The sequence below is a fragment of the Myotis davidii genome, unplaced genomic scaffold, assembly GCF_000327345.1.
Source record: "Myotis davidii unplaced genomic scaffold, ASM32734v1 scaffold2033, whole genome shotgun sequence".
In the NCBI taxonomy this organism is placed as follows: Eukaryota; Metazoa; Chordata; class Mammalia; order Chiroptera; family Vespertilionidae; genus Myotis; species Myotis davidii.
The window spans coordinates 59,047-64,385 of NW_006284435.1; the positions used below are offsets into that span (position 1 = coordinate 59,047).

Below are 5,339 nucleotides of genomic sequence, written 5' to 3' on the forward strand. Positions count from 1 at the left end.
CTATAATTGAAATTTTGTAGCCTTGGTCCCACTCAAAGCCTGAGTTGCCCCTGGCAACCCAAGGACCCAGCCCCTGGCAACCCAAGGTCCCAACCCCTCCTTGAGTGGAGGCCACAGCAGCTGGAAGCAGGTATCTGGGATTTATTTATCTTCTATAATTGAAACTTTGTAGCCTTCAGCTCAGGGCCGGCAGGGAAGGTGGGAAGCTTCACTTCCTCCATTGCCAGGGGCAACTCCAGCTCCGTGGCCGCCACCATCTTAGTTGGGTAATTGGCATATTCACTCCTGATTGGTTGGTGGACATGGCTTTTGGGCATGGCTTGTGGGTGTCGTGGAGATATGGTCGATTTGCATGTTTCTCTTTATTAGATTAGATGTAAAATGATTTGATGTCTAATGATCTGTATTCTCTTTTTTTAAAAAGGTAGGAAAAATATAACTTTTATATTTAGAAATAAGTTGAGATGCTCTAGATTTGTATAATCAACTATAGCTATATGAAATCCAATAGAAATGGGGAAATAAGTTCAAATGACTAGCATTTGGATTTTAACTTTCTGCTCTCTCCATTCACAAAAAGAACAATATTGGAAAGCAAAGTATCAAAGATTTATTTCAAAAACAATGATAAAACAAAACAACCCCACCCAAATTAATTATTAAGGTTTTATGTTTAATATTTAAATAGTAGAGGCCTGGTGCACAAAAATTTGTGCACTTGGGGAGGGGGGTCCCTCAGCCCAGCCTATGCCCTCGTGAAGTCTGGGACCCCTCAGAGGATGTCCACATACTGGCTTAGGCCTGCTCCCTGGGGGATCAGGCCCAAGCTGTCAGTCAGACATCCCTCTGGCAGCCTGGCAGCCCTCGGGGGATGTTCACTTGCTAGTGGGGAGCAGGCCTAAGCTGCAGTCAGACATCCTTAGCGCTGCTGAGGAGGCAGAAGAGGCTCCCGCCACGACTGCTGTGCTGGATTGTTAGGATCAGTTTGCATATTACCCTTCTATTATATAGGATAGAGGCCTGGTGCATGGGTGGGGGCCGGCAGGTTTGCCCTGAAGGGTGTCCAGATGAGGGTGGGGTTCCCTCTGGGGTGTCTGGCCAGCCTGGGTGAGGGGCTGATGGGTGTTTGCAGGCTGGTCACACTCCCTTCAGGGTGGGGGTCCCCACTGGGGTACTTAGCCAGCCTGGGTGAGGGGTTTATGGCTGTTTGCAGGCTGGTCAAGCCCTCCCCACAGTGGGGACCCTCACCCCATGGAGGTTTGGCCAGCCTGGGTGAGGGGCTGATGGCAGTTTTCAGGCTGGCCACACTCCTTTTAGGGTGGGAGGTCCCCACTGGGGTGCCTGGCCAGTCTGGGTGAGGTGGCTGAGCGCTGTTTTCAGGCTGGCCAAGCCCCCCAGCAACAGAAGCTCCCAGCCTCTCCTTTTTTTCTTTTTCTTTAATTCTGGGATTTATTTACCTTCTATAATTGAAATTTTGTTGCTTTGAGTGGAGCTCAGAGCCTGCCGTGGCAGCTGGGAAGCTTGGCTTCCTTCATCATTGGGGCAACCAAGCCTCCTGCTCACTTCAGCTCCATGGCTGCCAGCCGCCATCTTGGTTGGGTTAATTTGATTATAGTCATTCTGATTGGCTGGTAGGTGTGGCTAAGGCATAGTGAAGGTATGGTCAGTTTGCATGTTTGTCTTTTATTAGTGTAGATTTTTGTTTTTAGCTAACCTCAAACTACATCTCCTTATATATCCAAAACTTAACACAGTGTGAATAAGCCAGGAAATTGGGAGTTGCTAGGCATTACAAAAAAGAGACGTTGTGGCAGAGTCGGAGGGACCTCAGCCAAGGTGAGTGGAGGGAAGATAGCAGGTTGTCTTTCTCATCCAAGTGGGGCGGGAGAGGGCGGTTGGGATTGGAGGTGCGGGCTGAGGACCCTGCGTGGGTGGTGGCACCTGAGCGGAGGGCGCCTCTTGGGTCCCGGGCACTGCAGAGAGCACAGTGCAAAGGCAGCATTGCAGACAGAGCTCTGCAGGGTCCGGGCTTCCCCAGCCCTCGCCCAGTTGGAGAGGCGAAGTCTGCAAGTTCTTGCCGACATCCCGAAGGTGCACTCCTGGGAGACGGGAATAGTTATTCAGGGGCAGGAAACACTTTTTCCCCCTTTGGATATGTACCTTCCTTTCCCTTTTTTGAAAATCTAGAGACGTGTGCCAGTTCCCCATATATCCCCCGCACATTTGCTTTTCCTATGCTTAACAGGGTCTTAGTAGCCACTTGTGTTATATTATTTTAATGTTATTTTGGCTGTTCATAACCAAAAGTAACATAAGGCCGGGTCCCTGATTGTATCAGCATCCTTTGGGGGTGGAGTTCCTGTGTTTTGAGCATTCCTTAAATTGTAACTTACAAAAGATCTGACTTGTGCTATATTGGCAGCTGTAAGAAACAATTGGATCAGCAAAAGGCTGGAGAATTTTGCCCAGGTAACTGTTAGTGTTTGTTTTTGTTATTTAATCCTCATGCAAAGACATCTTTCCATTGGTTTTAGAGAGAGCAGGAGGGTAAGGGAAAGATGGGGAGAAACACATTGATTGATTGCCTCCTATAGGAGCCCTGAACAGGGCCCAGGCCAGGGAGGGACCTGCAACCGAGGTACCTTCTTTGGTCAGAATCCAACCCAGACCCTTTGGTCCCAGGCCAAGGCTCTATCACTGAGCCAAACCAGCTGGGCGTGGTAACTGTTGCTGAGGTTTAGCACACTTTTATCCAGGACACGCAGTGATTCAGTTATCTTTTTTGTGAGTTTTAAATGTTCCTTTTGTAGTGTCTAGCCTATTTTCTGTTGTGTGAGGTTTAGATAAAATGCAAGCTGCAGGGGCTCTGGTGGAGTTGAGAATTTTTAAAACTCAGTCATGGCAATACTGTATTTTACAAAAAAAAGGCTAATATGCAAATTTTCCCCTGGACCAGGATTTGGACCAGGGGGTGAGCTGGCGGGTCAACCTTCCTCATCCTCTCCCCAGGGTTGGCCCGCCCTATGGGCCCCATCGATTGGCCCCATTGGGGCTGGCCAGCCAGACCCGCCCATGCACGAATTCGTGCACCGGGCCTCTAGTCTCATAATAATTCTATGAAGAATATCCCCGTTCCGAAGATGTCAGAAACTTAAGCTAGGTAACTTCCTCAAGGCCACAGAGGCAGAAGAACAGGAACACAAACTCAGATCTTCATGACAGAACTTTTTGTACTGAATAGGAGTTACCTGAGAAGCCTTAATCTTTGTACACCCTGAGCCTCATTATTTGTTTTGAGAACTTTTGTGTTGAGGTTATTTAAGTAAGTTTTGGATAATGAGTTATGGAAATTATTTCACAAGGATGGATATTAATTAAATACTTTAAGAAATGAGAATTTGGAGCAGATGGCGGGCACTGGGTGGATATGCTGCACAGTCGGTTGGCTCTTCTTCAGCTTCTCTGAGATTGACAGAACTTCACTGAAGATGTCTAAGCAATAACCAACTCAGTTTATAAATCCAAAAACTCCTGGCTGTGTTGGATTTGCAAATCTTCCTAACCAAGTTCACCGGAAATCAGTGAAAAAAGGTTTTGAGTTCACACTAATGGTGGTAGGTGAATTGGGGCTAGGAAAATCGACTCTTATAAACAGCCTGTTCTTGACAGATCTTTACCCAGAAAAAATCATACCTGGAGCTGAAGAGAAAATTGAAAGAACAGTCCAAATTGAAGCTTCTACTGTTGAGATTGAAGAGCGAGAGGGTCAAGCTGCACCTGACAGTGATGGACACACCCGGCTACGGTGATGCCGTCAACTGTAGGGATTGCTTCAGGACCATGATCTTCTACATCGACGAGCAGTCTGAGCGGTACCTACATGACGAGAGCGGCCTCAACCAAAGGCACATTGTGGACAACAGGGTACACTGCTGCTTCTATTTCATCTCGCCCTTTGGACACAGACTTAAGCCCTTAGATGTTGCATTTATGAAGGTGATACACAACAAGGTCAAGGTTGTGCCTGTCATTGCGAAAGCTGGTACCTCACTCTGAAGGAATGGGAGCATTTGAAGAAAAGGATTCTGGATGAAATTTAAGAACATAACATCAAAATCTATCACTTACCTGATGCAGAATCAGATGAAGATGAAGATTTTGAAGAGCAGACCAGACTTCCCAAGGCCAGTATCCCGTTCTCTGTGGTTGGATCCCATCAGCTGATAGAACTCAAAGGCAAGAAGGTCCAAGGCCGCCTCTATCCGAGGGGTATCGTGGAGGTGGAGAACTCAGAACACGACTTTCTGAAGCTGACAATGCTCATCACACACATGCAGGACCTCCAGGAGGTGACCCAGGACCTTCACTATGAGAACTTCCGTTCTGAGGGGCTCACAAGCGGCAGCAGAAAGATGGAAAATGAGGACATGAATAAAGATCAGATCTTGCTGGAAAAGGAAGCTGAGCTCCACCGCATGCAGATGATCGCCAGGATGCAGGTACAGATGCAGGGCAGAGACAGTGTCGGTGCAGTTCACGGGCACCACGTGTGAGAAAACATTTTGCAAGATAAAGAGAGTATTCCAAATGAGAAATACAGCTCTGTGTTTTCAAGAAATTGTTGAAGTGAGCATCCACACTTTACAGTGCCCGTGGCCCAAGAATTTAATTTTTTAAAAAAAACTGTTGATGTGTTCTTTTGTATGAAGTACTTTAACATTTATATTCATTACTAGAGAGTAGACTTTATATTTTGTGAGTGAACTACGCATTTTCATTTTCTTCCACCTTAACTAGCCACTAAGGTTAGAATTCATTTCCAGGGATCAGTCGGCATGTACATTAAAATGATTTGACTGGCCTAACCAACTGGTCATGGAGGAGCACTCTTGATTTGTTATTTACCCCAAATATTCTGAGTGGTAGAGATATGCATCTAATGACATAGAAGGTACCCAGCCATTTACTTACCCAGAGCACCATCCCTGCCTTCCTTTCTGTTTGATCACAACACCCAAGGCCAGTTTTGCCTCTACAGTACAATACCGTTAATTCATCTGCACATTCATCTGTTTACCAAATGAAAAATAATCATGTAATGAGATATATGCTTATACTTAAGTAGCTTTCTTTTAAAAACAGGCTTTTAGGGGTAAATTTTAGAAATTTCTAAATTCTTTTTTTTTACTTAAAAATACATTTCTTTTTTTTAATTAAATCTTTATTGCTCATATTATTACATTTGTTCCTCTTTTTTCCCCCCCACAACTCCCCTCCACCCAGTTCCCACCCCACCCTCCGTCCTCACTCCCCACCCACTGTCCTCATTCATAGGTGCT

General features: G+C 46.0%; 1 pseudogene; it reads left to right on the plus strand.

Annotated features, from left to right (window-relative positions):
- The first annotated feature begins 3,262 nt into the window (after nt 1-3,262).
- On the plus strand, nt 3,263-5,013 carry LOC102756166 (annotated as a pseudogene).
- Nucleotides 5,014-5,339: the final 326 nt, after the last annotated feature.